The sequence below is a fragment of the Lemur catta genome, chromosome 5, assembly GCF_020740605.2.
Source record: "Lemur catta isolate mLemCat1 chromosome 5, mLemCat1.pri, whole genome shotgun sequence".
NCBI classification, from domain to species: Eukaryota; Metazoa; Chordata; class Mammalia; order Primates; family Lemuridae; genus Lemur; species Lemur catta.
This window is the reverse complement of record NC_059132.1, coordinates 64,843,120-64,859,344: the sequence shown is the minus strand read 5'-3', so window position 1 is coordinate 64,859,344 and position 16,225 is coordinate 64,843,120. Positions and strand designations below refer to the sequence as shown.

The 16,225-nt window shown below is 42.3% G+C and overlaps 4 non-coding genes across 4 annotated transcripts; 2 read left to right on the top strand and 2 right to left on the bottom strand.

Moving 5' to 3' along the window:
• Positions 1-1,034: 1,034 nt before the first annotated feature.
• On the top strand, positions 1,035-1,106 carry TRNAA-UGC. Its single transcript has one exon. It is a non-coding gene; the product is annotated as a tRNA-Ala (tRNA).
• Positions 1,107-5,256: 4,150 nt separating this feature from the next.
• On the bottom strand, positions 5,257-5,329 carry TRNAK-UUU. Its single transcript has one exon. It is a non-coding gene; the product is annotated as a tRNA-Lys (tRNA).
• A 7,955-nt stretch (positions 5,330-13,284) lies between these two features.
• On the bottom strand, positions 13,285-13,356 carry TRNAA-CGC. Its single transcript has one exon. It is a non-coding gene; the product is annotated as a tRNA-Ala (tRNA).
• A 1,048-nt stretch (positions 13,357-14,404) lies between these two features.
• Positions 14,405-14,476, top strand: TRNAA-AGC. Its single transcript has one exon. It is a non-coding gene; the product is annotated as a tRNA-Ala (tRNA).
• Positions 14,477-16,225: the final 1,749 nt, after the last annotated feature.

Below are 16,225 nucleotides of genomic sequence, written 5' to 3'. Positions count from 1 at the left end.
GCTGATTACTCACAAATCCCAGGTTGGAGACCAGAGTAATTGCCTGAGTTGCCTATGTAACATCCTCACACAACTGTGCTACACTGATGTGCTGAATTTAACATGAGCAGAGCTAGCTCATTTTCTTTATCTCCCAATCTTTTTCTTTATCTCCCAATCTTCTTCTCATTCCCAAAAGAGTTGATAAAAAACCTCCCCATTTTTGCATGTCCTTCTGTTTGGTAATAGCATGTTTGTTTGTTTTTCTAAATAAATGCTTCAACCACTTATTTTTCCTTATCCCTTAAATCCTATTTATCTTCAGCCTCACTGTCATAATTCAACTCTTCTCTCTATCCCTGAAGCTGTTGTTCATTCACACCTTATGAATTTCTCTTTACAACGATTAGCACGGCTTCCTAAATTAGATAACTTAATCTGAGTGCCTAGATTAGAAAGAAAAGACCCTTATAATGAAATGCTGAATGTATCCTTCTCAGGTTTTCTTCTGACTTTGGCTGTCCTCCAAATCTGGCCTTTATTTTCAATCTTTTGCCCTCCGTTTCAAGTCCTATACAGCAGCGGTCTCCAACTTTTTTGGCACCAGACACCGGTTTCATGGAAGACGATTTTTCCACGTACGGGGTGGGAGGGAGGCGTGAGGGGGGAGGGCGGACCTCAGGCGGTGATGCCAGCGATGGGGAGCGGCTGTAAAGACAGATGAAGCTTTGCTTGCTCCCCCGCCGGTCACCTACTGCTATGCGCCCCCCCGCCCCCCCCACGGAGTTTCATGGAAAACAATTTTTCCACGGCGGAGGGGACGAGGGGCGGCGGCGCTCTGTGGCTTGGCCCCTGACAAGTCTGCGGCCAGGAGGTTGTGACCGCAGCTACACAGTACTCTAAAGAATCTGTATTTCCCATTGGTACCTGAACATCTGCCCAAAGTGTCTGCTGATGCTCCTTAATACTGACCAGTAGTGCCAGAAAGCTGACAGACCCAAAGCCTCAGAAAATAAGATTTCCACACAAATGCTAAAGTAAATGCCTTCAAGGAGGGGGGTGTAGCTCAGTGGTAGAGCGCATGCTTTGCATGCATGAGGCCCTGGGTTCGATCCCCAGCACCTCCAGGATTTTTTCACTTCGACTGTACTTGAGCCTATTTCTCGAGAAATATATATTTAGCTCTCCCGAATTTTTTCAATTTCTGCTCATATAGAAAGTAAAACTATAACCCAATGGATTGCCTTGAATTCTCTCCCATCTCCATGTTATGAGCCTCGACAACATCTAAGGTAATTAAGAAGGCAGATGGAAGAAGAAAAGGCGAGGGACTGGTGTGGGGGAGGAGACAGGGTCTCTTGAATCCAAACAAAAGCGTGCACATCCACAGTTCACGCTGGTTCTCATTTTGTACTACTATTAAAGAGACTGAAAGACAAAGAAAAAGAAGGGGGGAAAGTGCTCCGCGGACAGGTTCCTTTAGTTCTTTTTGTTTTCTGGGCCGAAGAACAGAGCGAAAGCATATGTCCACTGATTCTCCACCAGCCTCTCTCTGTCCACCTGCGCAGAGAGCGCAGCCGAAAGTTTGATCCGGCACTGAACAAGGACTCCTGTGGATCTTTAGTCGTTTTAGATGAGTGAGTGGCAGGACGCTGGACAACCGGACGAAGACTGTCGGGGAATTAGAGGTCTTTCAATACGAAAGTAGAAGAGATAAATACGGATCAACACATTCCTGATTGATATTCCATAAGATTTATTTCCTCAGTCACTTCATTTTCATCGTTAAAATGAAACATTGTCTGGAAACCTCTGTCAACAGCAAATGGAGGCCCCCATATGAAGAAGCAGGAAGAGAGTTTTCTGTCCCAACGGAAAACAGATGTAAATTAAAAGGTGAGTGGATTGCAGGTGTTTGGGGCACTTTCAACGGTAAAACAAACGAACAAACATTTCCTCTTTTGTTTCTTGCTTAAACCCATTATGTCTGCATTGTATGACAAGAAAGTGCTAGGAATTTCCGAACCACTGATGGCACCTTTTAAGGATTTACAATACTCTATGGTTTCAAAACTGCTGTTGTCTATGTACATATTTCCTGTTAAATCAGTGTCTTTTGGAGGCAACAGAATACAGTGATTGTTCCCTGTCCTCCGGTCTAACACTCTTTATCAGGCTGGGATGTCCTTATTTCTTGATTCCCTTGTCCAGTGAAAATATCCACAAAAGGCATTCAGAGGGATAATGTCTGGTGAAATCTGCTTAGGTGAAGATTGGCTATGTGCCCCGAAGCCAATTATGTATTTGTTTCAGGATGCATTTTTTTTTGAGGGAGGTAATGCAAATATTCCACGTATTTTCTATTTATTTTTTTCCTATTATCCACTTGTTCTCTCCAGGCACTTTAAGCAAACATTGTCATGTCAGCCAGAGTGGACACTGCACAGGAGACTAAGGGGTGGGAGGATTAGGGTGCTGTAAGCAGAATGCCAAATTCCAGATCCAACCTCAGATCTATTGAATCAGAATATCTGAGTGTGGGGCCCAGAGACCTGTTTTAATAAGTCCTCAGTGATGCTGTTGCTAAAGTTGAGAAGCACTAGTCTAAAAGTTTCAGGATATGCTCAGCTCCAGGTGTGTGCTGAGAAGGAAGCGTTGCTCCCAGGGTTCCCTGCCCATTCTCAATCAAGGACTCAAACCACCGAGGAAAGTGAGCAAGGTCTGTATTTGCCTTACATCAGGGATGGAGGTAGATTTCTCACCTCTTTGAGACCTGCAATATTTCAGGCAACTTTGGAGGTCACACAAAAGAGTCCTTGATTTTTCTGTGCAAGAACTCATAATGGACAACAGGAAACTCCTTCCAGCCTAAATACCTGAGGTCACATCAAGCTATTAATATTTGGTCCTTTCAATTTGAAACCCAGACTTGGAAGTTTCCAAGGCTCACCACAGATACTATATAGTCATTCTCTTTCTATCTGATGGGACCCTGACCTTGGCTGCCTCTCCAGCTCCCACCAATTCTGACAATTTTCTGGTCTAACATTAAGTTGTTAAAATCTACTCTATACATGCAATGCAATTAAAATATCTTCCCAGCATTAAGACAGGCTCATGCTACTGAAAGAGACTTCTTTGCAGTTAACAGACCATTCCTCTCCTTCCTTGGAAGAAAAATCCTGTCTAACCACCTTCTATGATACCTTTTCACATTTTTATCTTTCTCTCCACCTAAGCCCCTGCTGTATTTCCACTTCCAACTCTTGTAAGGGTCTTATATTGTATGGTAATCTTGGCTTTTCCCAATTCTTCATGCTTCCAAGAGCTGGATGTAGGCAATATAGAAACCCACTGCAAAAGCACTAGCGAGGTTCTCTAGAAAGAAATCTGAATTCCAGAGGCTTGCTCATGTGGAAGAAAGCCTAAGGTATTAGACTCATAGAGGTTCTGTTCCCAGCCCTGTAGGTTGAAATCCTGATACCCTACCGATTGACCTACTTATTATAAAAACAACGGAGTAGTCCTTCTGAAAACGACTTCAAGTTTAAAATATTCTGTTCCTGCCTTACCTTTCTTATTTTTCACGTGTTGTATTACAAGCTCAACAAGCTAAAAACACTCTCTCCTACCTATATTTGAGGTGCTGAAACCCAAAGACTCACGTGGATCCTGCTTTGGCGTTCAACACTTTCCCTCTTAAAAACACGTGGGGATTGGAAATACGTGGCTTCCCTGCCGGTCCCTCAGAAGCCACAACACCACCAGCATGAACTGAAAACTTAAACTTCACCGTACGCGTGCTCTCCAGTGCCCCAGCGACGAAAGGAGCAGCGAGACGCTTTCAGAGCCTCGGCAGTCTCGGGCAAAACGAAGGCTATCTTCTTGCGGGAAAGCGCTTTCAGCTCACTTCTTTTACAGGGAATGGGCCCACGTACTTACTGCGTACACAGGGTAAGCCCACGAGAGGGACACCCCGGCCGCTCCCCGTCTCTCCGCCACCCAAATCTCAGGCCAACGTTAAGCGCTCGCCCGCCCCCTCCTCCTGCTCCACGTCCCCCCCGGCCGCGGCAGCCACGCCCCCCGCCGCGTCTCAGCTTCCCTCTCCTTAGCGCTCGCCACGTCGTGATCCTTCTTTCCACTTTACCTACTAACTCCTCCCCTGGTATTAAAGGTCCCAAGTATCTCAGCTTATTTACGTGCGCGTCTCTAAGGCCCTGTCAAATCTGGCTGATTTTCAGCATCAACGGAAGGGTGTGAGAGGGGTGAGGAGCTTTTAAACAATGTCAATTCCTGGCTCTCCCGATCGGAGGTGATGTGCGTTTCCCTCCACGCTAGACCTGAGCTGGCTGTCTCACCAAGCCCTTTCCTTCCAGAGACAATGGGGTCTGAAGAACTGACTTGGTAAACAGTGAGTTCGTTTCGCAGGTGGTACTTGTTCTCCTGCCCCATCCTTCGTTTTCTGAGTCTCAGAACTAGAGCCACAGCGTCCCCGAGACGAAAATCTGCGCTTGCCCAGGCGTCGGCGACGCTAACCACTGGGGGCGACTCATACTCAAGGGTCTTCACTTGTAAGTACTGTGAATCCCACCTCTTTCTTATTCCTAGCCTAGACCTACATCCCCTGAGGCTGCGCTCACACTTCTGTTTTTGTATCCACCTACATTACTTTCTGTGTGACAGCCTTGGAAGGCAGAGGGAAAAGAAGTTGAAGGAAGGAGCAAATTCTCTTAGTTTGCTTTTCTCTGAGAATGTCTTGCTTTCTTCTTCAGTCCTCAAGGACATTTTCTCTGGATAGAATATTCTCAATCAACAACTCTTTTCTTTCAGTACTTGAAAAATGTGCCCTTCTTTCTGACCCGTATGGTTTCTGATGAGATTATCTACTGTCATTCAAATTGTTTTTCCTTATAGGCATGGTGTTGTATCTCTTTTGCTACTTTCAAGATCTTTTTCTTTGTTTTTAGAGTACAGAAGTTTTGACTGACTTTTTCAGTCAATATCCTTCACTGATGAAGGAGAATTTCTTCCAAAAACTACATAAAAATCCAAATCTCCATGTCAGCGGTCTGTACCGAGTTCCAGACTTGAGTAGTCTGCTGTTTGGAAAACAACTTCCCCAGGGTTTCCCTACGAGTTGGTAACTTCATCACGGAAATCAATCCAAGTGCCTAAGGTGCAAAGTAAGAATAGTTTCAATCCTTGTACAAGCAACTATATGAACTTCCTGTAGTTAATCAGTGAAAATTATCTGGGATAAAAAGCCACTCTTCTAACTGCCTTAACAGGGGCTTGAACCCTGGACCCTCAGATTAAAAGTCTGATGCTCTACCGACTGAGCTATCCAGACCTCCGTTTTAAAGTGTTTGTTGAGATTTCTAGGTTCCTGCATTCGGCCAATTCGTTTTATGTTTAATGTTCTGCTTTGCAAATCGCATCCCTTGAATTCTCACTGCGAACAGGATTTTGTTTGAAAGAGATATTATAACTACTAGGAATATTTTCCTTCCCTCTTCCTTGTCTCCCTTCTCTAGGTTTTCAGAACGAGAGGTGCAATGTCTCCTAGACCAAGCATTGCAGAGTTACTTAAGATACACCGGGTTTCATTCCCGCCAAGTACCTGCACCTAAGTTTCTTGAGTCAACATTTGAGCTACTTCTGTGGCATCCCTCAGTATTGCCTTGTACGTTTTTCTGGCAGCATTTGTAGGAAGAGGGGAAGAGAGATGAAGGAGGAAGAAGTTGAAGACGCAAGAGAACTTCCATAATGGGTTCCTTTCTGTTGGCATTCCTTTGACAAGCGGACCTCAGAGCTGGCTGACCAGAGACGGAAAGCCATGCGGGAACAATGTCTTTTGGTCTAGTATTCTGTGTCGCTTTTGCTACTATTACCACAGTCTGAAGGTTTCAGAAAGAGTGTTGTTAAACACAGCAAACCTTGTTCTGCCAGATATTTATTCTCCACAGACAAGGCGATAATTCCTCACCGACCTTTTCTTAATAACTATGCAAGGGATTGCAGCAGAGTGGACTTAGCAAGAAACGGGACCTGGGTTTAATTTTCTGCATCTCCGTGTTTGCTCTCCTGAAAGATGTAACTCCACAATCAAGTCTGAACCACTCCTTCATTTTCTCTCTTCTGCTCCTCCTGTTCTTCCTCCTCATTCTCCTTTTTCTCTTTCTCCTTCATGTCTTTACTCACTGTTCATCGCTCACATCCAAAGGAAAAGTGGTGCTTTTAGTACTCAGCCATTCCAATTCCATGGGCCAGCACAGGAACTATTAGATAGAATGAGGCAACAAAGATGTATTTTACTGAATCTCTCCTCAACCAGTGGCAACAAATATAACAACTCCATATTACCAGCATATGCTCTTTCAATTCCAATTAAAGTATTATTAAGGAGTAAGTAAGAAAAAAGGGACAAAAAGAAAGAAAAAACAAAAAAGTGGACCACAGATAATTTTCTATCCCTGTTTTCTCAGCTGTGCTTGTATCAAAGAGCAAGCAAGTGACAGGCTGAGTAGAAAACCTGTACTCACTGATTTTTCTTTATCCTTTCCTTTCATTGTAGCCCTCCCCAAACACACACACACACACACGTACGGGCACTCTCGAGTGCCAATAACCATACTATGAGGGCTGCAGATCTCAGTTCTTCCTGTGTGAGTAAATGTTTTCTATCACATTTCATGGGAAATGCTGTGTTTTCCAAATTACAAAGTTGAGAATAGTATTAGGGTCATGCATTATAGTTTTTTGTATAAAGTGGCTAAAATAGGTAAACTGGGAGATTCTTCATCTGAAGGTCTACAACATCTCCCAATTTGATCAAGGGCTTGGCAGGTCCTCTGGTTTAGTCAAAATGAATGAATGAATGAATGAATGAATACTATTCCTTCAAAGCTCAATTACAGAAGCCTCTCACTATAGACACCCTCCTTCCTCCATTTCCTCAAGTAAAATTATCTAGATAGACTGATGTAGGGAGAATAAGAATGTCATGCTTTCAAATCTTCCTTGGATTCCTCACAAAATACTTTTGTTCAAAATATTTAAACATTTTAAAGAAATCTTGCCTAGAACACATCAGATAAAAATTAAAAAAGAAGCCACTGGAGAAAGCATTAAATGGCTTTGGAGAAAAACAGCATCATCAGTATAAACAAAAGTTTATATGATGTTTAAAAGCTATTTAATAGCTATTTAGTATTATACTTTCAAAGCTCTCTGCCAGTTCTTCCTGTTGAATCATAGCATTCTTCCCAAGAAAAAAATTTTGATGGTTTTGCTCAGTTCGCCAATCTTATTAACTGCTGCCTATCTCAGCCGGTGAGCTTTTTCCTCTCCCAAACGGAACAAAAAATACCAGCTTATTTGAATTTGATGGCTTTTGAGGTTTTGATCTTCTATTTTGCGGGCATATAATCCACTAGTAAGGAGGTGTGGAACCAAAACTGAGAACAATCTCAAAACACATAAATAAGCTTGAGATTCTGTTGAAACATTAGCCCTAGTGGGGCACCCCCAACTGGAGGCATTCCACCCAATGTGGAATTTGATTCTTCAGCATTGACTAGAGCCGATAGTCTCCCCAAACTGGATCAAACCAGGGACTGTTATTCAATCTAATGCTTCTCATATAACCCACTTCAGAAAAGGAAGGGACTTAACTAAATCAGTTTCATAGGAAACAGCAGAAGGCATTTCCTTGGTCTAACCAGACTCATTTGGTCCAGCCCCAGCACTAGCCTCCGGTGATCTCAAACATGGATAATTATCTTGATAAATTAAAGTCACATTAGGATATACCATCCAGAATATGGCCTAAAACAGTTCTTGAGTTTTGACCTAAACCTGGAGAAAATCCTGTGCAGGGGATTCAGGAACAAATGGAGAAGTTCGGGTGTGAAGGAAAGATTAATTTCTCTGGGGAAAGAAGACAGTGCTGGGCACAGGCACGGGGGAAAAAAAGTATTGTTTTTTTCTTCCCAGTAACTCATCACTTCCAAGAAACCAAGACGATGGGAAAACTGAGAGAATCTGCAATTGGTTAACTTTAGGAATTTGTGAATTTCTTATCTTTCTTATACTACCAATATACGGGGCTTAGTTAGGAGGAGAGTGCCACAAAACATCACCCTGGGTTGTCTTGTGGATCATTCCAAAGGCTATCTTAGGGCACATGACATTTAGGCAAAATACCTGAGATTTTTTTGGACAAGGGGGAGGTTTTGTGTGAGCTTACAGACTTTTCACCCTAAAAGAATCACCATCATATCTTTGGGATGGAAAAGATCAAAACATATCAAACTCCAATGCTCCCTCACACTGACACGCCCACTCCTTCATTGCAGACTTTGGCTCATATTCCTCTACCTGAACTTGTGTCATCATTATTAGAGACTCAGACAAGAGAGGCTTCAAAGAATTACTCACTTCTGATCATTTCATAGTTTATTAATTCTAAGTAATTGCTGTCAGGGATTTCAGATGGAATTTTATTGCCTCCCATATCCCTTGCACGTTCTTTTTTTTTTTTTTTAATGGTTAAAGCTTCCGGATGTTCTCCTACTACACTTCAGTCTTCAGGTTGGAACTAAGCTCTGCAAGGCATCTTATTCCCAATCAAGAAGATAGAGAGCTCAAGTCCCCTCATGGTTGCATGTTTTTGGTTTGGAAAGTTCCTTTGACGTCTAAGATTGGTTCGAGGAGTCTAGAAACCTGAAATAAGTGAAAGGTGGCATTACTATTAAATTTTTAAAAATCTGTGTACAGAGTAATTACAAATAACCTGCACTTTATCATTAGCATGTCATCACTAAAAAATAAAATACTGATGTACAGATGCATTTCACTGATGTTGTAATAGTTCTGGTTATTTTGGCTCACAGTCTTGCTCTATTGGACTGATGGTAGCCAGTGAAAGGATGTGAGGAATAGAACAGCTCACTGTAAAATTATAGCTAGATAGGAGGAATACATTCTAATGTTGTATACCATGGTAGGGTGACTATAATTAACAATAATATACAGTTTCAAATAGCTAAAAGGAGGATATTTACTGTTCCTAACACAAAGAAATTATAATTATTTGAGATGATAGATATGCTAATTTCCCTGATCTGATCACTATATATGCATCGAAGTATCACTATGTACCCCATACATATGTACAATTATTATATGTCAGTTACAAAATAAAATAATTTTAAAAACTAAAAATGAAAGAAAAAGAAATGCCCACTGCAAAGGTCCTGAAGAGTTTCTCTGGAGAAAGCTGGGTTTCAAAGGGCTTCTATTAGAAATATGCTTGAACTGGCACTTGAAATCTGCCCCCTCACAGTGAAAGTCTCATGCTTATTAACTGAACTATCTGGGTTCAGGAATCCAACTTTTTCTAGGAATTTATTCAAAGCTAATCAGTTGTTTATTTTCTAACTGTTCTATTATTTGCCTTGCATTATGACCAAAGGACACCAATATTTGAGAAACTCAGACCAAAGCTGCTGGTGGCTTCCCCTTCTATATTGAAGATTGTTAGGAGAACTGAGCAAACCTATAACCAGTAAAGAGATTGAGTCAGTAATCAAAAACTTCCCAAAAGAAAAGTCCAGGACCAGATGGCTCCCCGTTATTTCTTTTTCCTCTGATCTATTTTAAAAGCTTGAGGCCAGCCCAGTGGCTCACACCTGTAATCCTAGCACTCTGGGAGGCTGAGGCGGGTGGATTGTTTGAGCTCAGAAGTTTGAGACCAGCCTGAGCAAAAGCGAGACCCCATCTCTACTAAAAAAAAAAAAAAATAGAAAGAAATTATATGACAACTAAAAGTATATATACAAAAAATTAGCCGGGCATGGTGGCACATGCCTGTAGTCCCAGCTACTCGGGAGGCTGAGGCAGGAGGATTGCTTGAGCCCAGGAGTTTGAGGTTGCTGTGAGCTAAGCTGATGCCACAGCACTCTAGCCTGGGCAACAGAGTGAGACTCTGTCTCAAAAAAAAAAAAAAAAAGAAAGAAAGAAAAAAGAAAAAAAAGAAAAGCTTGAGAATCAGAAGCTCAGAAATAGGTTTGTGCTGAGAAAACAGGAGCTGCTTTGGGGACTTTGTGTCATTTTGCAGTCAAGGAACCAAGGAAAAAAAGTGTCACATCAACCAAAAGGGGACTATAAGGCTTAATTTGTTTGGTTGTTCCTCATCTCTCTTGCTCAGCAATATTTTGGGTGACACTGGGAATTACCTAAAATAAAGCACAGCTTTTCTATAGGTTAACCTGCTTGCATTCTAGGGGCATCCACTAACCAAAACGATCAGGGATTTATTCTTCACAGCAAGGATTGTCCTACCAAGCCATATCAGTGCGTAGGGCACTCAATTTATACTTGCAGTTTGGAAGTCACCAAGTTCCACTCCAGGCTCCAAGAAGAATAATTTTACCTTTTCAGAGGGAATTGGTCCTTACCACCTCTCATCATCCTACCTATGTGCAGATACTCTCTCCTCCAGAGCCATACACTTAATTAAAATCTCCAGGTAATAGGCCGGGCATGGTGGCTCACGCCTGTAATCCTAGCACTCTGGGAGGCCAAGGCGGGAGAATCGCTCGAGGGTGGGATTTCGAGACCAGCCTCTGAGCAAGAGTGAGATCCCTGTCTCTACTAAAAATAGGAATAAATGATCTGGACTGCTAAAAATATATAGAAAAAATTAGCTGGACATGGTGGCACATGCCTGTAGTTCCAGCTACTTGGGAGGCTGAGGCAGAAGGATTGCTTGAGCCCAGGAGTTTGAGGTTGCTGTGAGCTATGCTCACGCCATGGAACACTAGCCTGGGCAACAGAGCGAGACTCTGTCTCAAAAAAAAAAAAAAAAATCTCCTGGTAATGGACTTCATTTTATTAAATAAAGTGTAAGGATCCAATGGCTACACAAGCTCAGAGACTTGGGGATCTGCCTATGAACATGCCCTTCTTTTTGATATTTTCCAAACCTCCAAAATTAAATGCTCATCAACTTTCCCCTCTTAACACCTTGCCTTTCTCTTCATCTCTTGTTAATGTTTTGTTTATCCATTTGACAGTAGGGCAGAGAATAAGGTGGCTTGAATGAATAGCTGTCCAACAGAGTTGCAAATCTGTTATATCTGACTTTCACCATTCAAAATCTTGCTCGCCAGATCCCCACTGAGACAGGAGAGCATGTACGTAGCAAAGTGCACTGCAAATATTGAATTATAGGGAAATGGAAAGTATCTACACCTAAACAGGATCGTGACTCTTAGATCCCCAGTCAGATGAAGTGATGCACTTACACCTGAGCTATTCGGGAGTATGATGGTGTTTCATTTGGTATCTATTAATATTCCAACCAAAAACGTTCATTCAACACTTGACATTTCTTCCTCATTCTTAGAGAAAGTCCAAACACGCGGAAAAAAAAAAAAATGTTGTTGACCGTATCTGAAATCACCAAGCACAAATCCGCGGGCGGATTCTGCTTTTAACCTCAACGATGCTTTCACACAGGAATAAGTACAACGTCGCCTTTCCAAAACCTCCAATATCGAGGCTACTGCTCCATAATTAACCCCACGCCCTCGAAAATACTCAGTTTCCGGCGACGGAAAGTGCACTGAGGCACCCTCAGAGTCACAGAATCTTGGGCAATACAAACCGTATCTTTTGGGGGGACGTACGCTTCGAAATCACCTACCCAGGAGGGAGAAGTCTTCCCTCTTTCTGTGTGCCTGGAGAAAGCGTGAGAGAGATGTGGCACTGGGTCGCTTTCTTCTGCTGCTCCTGTCCACAGCCTATCCGTCTTTAGAAAGCAAACCCAATTTCTCTTCCGTCTTCCCTTCTCCGCCTCCGCTACTGCTTCTCTCCACTCAGCTTCAACCCTCTCCCTACCAAGAGCCAGGACACTCTCCCTTGATTCCACTTCTCAGCTCATACCAGTTCCCAGCTACTTGCCTTTGTATTAATCGTATAGCTTTGGGACACCCGTCTTCTCCGCACTCTTCCCCTGCCCACCTTCGCCAGAAAGTTCAGAATTTTCAACAAAATTTGTATTTGGATTAATAGTCGCACCGAATTTTGGCTAACGGTGCGAAGTGTCTACTTTCTGCTCCCCAAGGACTGGTGAAATTTTCGGACTTGTCCAGGTGTAAGGAGGGTTTACAAAGACGAAATTTGTTTTTCAGGTTGTGCCCAGCTTCCTCTGTGTTTGCCTTGTTGCACAAAAAATTTGCTCTGAAAGAGACACTACAAAAACAGGAGCGTTCACCTTTCTCCTCTCTCTGTCTTCCTTTTTTATATTGTCTTCAAAACTAACCAGAGCAAAAGCGGGTAGACAAAGCCATTGTCACGTTTCCAAATCCAGATGTTGGATGAAAGGGCTTGCAAGAGTGTGCAAAATTGCCCCAGACACGTACTTGTTGCTCTTTGTTTTGGTTAAGTACTGTGAATTGATTACCCTTTTCTCTTTGTTTGATTTTCTTTGACAATTTTTAGACTTTATTGAGGTATAATTGATATATATATACACATACATATATATATATGCCCTGCACATGTTGAATATATACAATTTGATGAGTTTGAACACATGCATACATCAGTGATACTGTTACCACAATCAAGACAATTAACACATCTATCAACTCCAAATGTTTCTTTGTATCCCTGTATGTGTTTGTGCGTGTGTGTAGGAGGGATGGGTAAGAACACTTTAATATTAGATCTACCTTTTTGACAAATTTTTACATGTACAATACAGTATTGTTAATTATAGGCATTATGTTGCACAGCAGATCTCTAGAACTTATTCATTTTGTGTAACTGAAACTTTATACCTGTTGAGCAACAACTCCCCACTCCTCTTCCCTCCAGCCCCTGCAAACCACCATTCTAATCTCTGCTTCTATGAGTTTGACTATTTTAGATACTTCACATAAGTGGAATCATACAGTATTTGTCCTTCAGTGACTAGCTTATTTCACTTAGCATAATGTTCTCCAGGTTCATCCATGTTGTTGCAAATGGCAGAATTTCCTTTTTTAAAAAGGTTGACTAGTATTCCAATATATACATATATATATATATGTATATATATATGCTGCATTTTCTTTGTTCACTCATCTGTCAATGGATATTTGGGTTGTTTCCATACGTTGCTTACTGTGAATAGTGCTGCAGTGAACATGGGAATGCACATATTTCTCTGAGATCCTAATTTTAATTCTTTTGGATATATACCCAGAGAGTATTGCTCCTACTTAACCATAGTGGGGAACCCACAAAATATAAACTTGGAGGTGCTGGGGATTGAACCCAGGGCCTCGTGCATGCGAAGCACGCACTCTACCACTGAGCTACACCCCCTGAATTGCAGAAGAATATATCACAAAAGGTTAGATTGCTGGATCATATGGTGGTTTTTGTGTTTATCTTTTGAGGAACCTCCATACTGCTTCCCATAGTGGTTGTACCAGTTTACATTCTCACAAACAGTGTACAAGTGTTCCAGTTTCTCCACATCTTCACTAACACTTTTTTAAAATAATAATTATCCTAATAGATGTGAGGTGATATCTCCATGTGGCTTTGATTTGCATTTCCCTGATGGTTAGTGACGTTGAACACCTTCTCACATACTTAGGGGCTACTGCCCAACTTTGGAGAAATGTCTATTCGAGCCCTTTGCTCATTTTAAAATTGGGTTATTTGGATTTTGTTTTGTTTTGTTGCTATGGAGTTGTAGTAGTTTCTTATATTTTTTGGACATTAACCCCTTATTAGATAAATGGTTTGAAAATATTTTCTCCCGTTCCATAAGTTGGGTTGGCCTTTCACTCGGTTGACTCTTTTCTTTGTTAAGAAGTTTTTAGTTTGCTGTACTTCCAGTCTATTTTTGCTTTTTGTTGTCTGTGTGCTTTTGGTGTCATACCCAAGAAATCATTGCCTAAACCAAAGTCAAGACGCTTTCCCCCTATGTTTTCTTCTAGAAGTTTTGGGTCTTAAGTTCAAGTTTTTAATCCATTTTTGGATGATTTTTGTGTATTAACCTCTTATGTCCCCACCTGGATCTACATTTCCTCTGTAGCACTCACGGGACTTATCTTTGTATTCCTGGCACTCTCTTTTGTAATTTTTTGGCAGCTTCGCAGGCAGAGAAGGACAGGGAGACTCTGAAGACATAACAGAAGATTAAATCCTGGGATCCTTGCTCCAGGTGGGCTGGAAGTGACACAAAGACAGCTGGCTAAAAGGAGTCCTTGAAAAAGACACGACTGTGGGAGGATCCAAAGGTCTTTCTGTTTAGAACACATTTCTCTTCCTGGCTGAGTCGAGGCAAGATCCAATTCAACTTCAGAAATAGAAATTCAATATAATCAATTTCAATCTTTCGTGATACATTCCTTTGTAGCTCGGGGGTGTAGCTCAGTGGTAGAGCGTGTGCTTAGCATGCACGAGGCCCTGGGTTCAATCCCCAGCACTTCCAAGTTCACATTTTGTGGGTTCCCCACTATGGTTAAGTAGGAGCAATTTTGTCTCAGACTTTTCGGTTTGTGTATACCCCAACTTGTGTTTTGCCCACTTACAGTGAAGGTAGATTGTTTGGTGCTTACTCATTTGTATTATAGGCCCTGATACTCCTTGGGCCTCCCAACCTGATTGATTCAGCACAATAAAGCCATTTACGGAAATAAAAGAAGCTGCTTATGCAGGATCACCTGAGGGTGAAGCAACAAGCATGCCAGCCATAGACCTTTCTCCTTTGCTGCCCTTTCTGAGTACTATTAAGAAGCAGGGAAGAAAAAAACGGAAAGAAAAGGGGAAAAAAAGTCCCTTGGAAAAATTTCTTTAGATTTCTTCCCTTCACTCCTTCCCCCTTCCTCAACCCCAGCCATACCTGTATCAATGAACAGACTGCAGACTTAGGAGAAAAATTTCTTTCTCGTTTTCCTTTCCCCATTCGCTCCTGTATTTCCACCACACATAGAATCTTGGCCGGCAATAGGTCGGTCCAATCACCAGTCATTGGAGCGCTGTGATTCCAGCTTTCTCTGGATGAACCAATGTTCAGGATGCTGTCCAAGGGAAAGTTCTTTCTTGAGAAACTTGAGAAAGTTCGAAAATCCAAAGTTGAGAAAATTATTTTCACAGATGGAAAGAGCGGCTAGTCGCGCTCAAAGCCATGTCAGTCTCAGGCAAAAAGTGTTGTGCCTTTCTGTGGGACAAAAGCTTTTAGTCCACTTCCCTTAGAAGGAAGAGACCTGGTTTTCTGCATCCAAAGAGCAGCAGAGGAGACAGGCAATGCGAAAGCCTCTGGGATCATCCAAACCATACACCTCCAAGCTCCAAGCTCTCTTTTGCCCTCTCTTCTAGTTCCTCTTCCGCGATCACCGCTCTCCTCCTGCGTCCCCCCTCATTTTCTTCACCACCTCAGTGTCACCTTCACCTCCACTCCCTCTCGCCCCCTTCATCTGGTTCCACTCCTTCTTCCTACCTAAATTTTCCTCAGCAGCTCAGCTCATTTCAGTTTTTATAGCTCCGCTTTCTATTAACAGGTCAGCGTTCTCAAGCGTGCATGATAATCACTTGGGATGGGGAGCGTTTCAGTTATAAAGACCCCTATCTTTCCCCACATCCGGTGATTCTTAGTTCACCAGGGAGCTGTAAGATGCAAACCGGTATAGGTAAGAAGTTCTGGTGTGTGGCGGGGGAGTGGTTCCCGGGTTCAGGTACCAGGCATTTGCGTCTAAAACCTTTTAACTCTTTATTAGAAAGTCTGCTGTGTTACTCACCACGTTACTTTTAAATGTCGTCTTGCCTCTAGGAGCCCGTCTTAGCGACTTGCCAGCGCCAACTGAGCCTCACTTGGTTAATTTGAGCAAGGGTGGGTATGGGAGACGACGAGCTGAGGAGGTACCAAGAAGTTGATATATAATTTATTCCTATATTCAGGAAGATACAGATTTCGCACAGGTAAGTAAAATATTAGAATAAAAATTAAAAGTAAAAGAGAAAACACAATGATTTAGGATTACCTCCTAAAATTTATGTGTACATATTTGGACACCCCGTTTACAGCGCTCGCGGTAAGGGGAACCGGGAGAAGAGAGACGTAAGGAAACCAGTGGGAAGATTTCTCTGCTTCTCCGCCTTAGACTATCCAGTGTTCATAAAACTAATGAGACGCAAGGCAAAATTTCGCGGAGCCGCGAATTTTTTTCTTATTTTTCTTTCT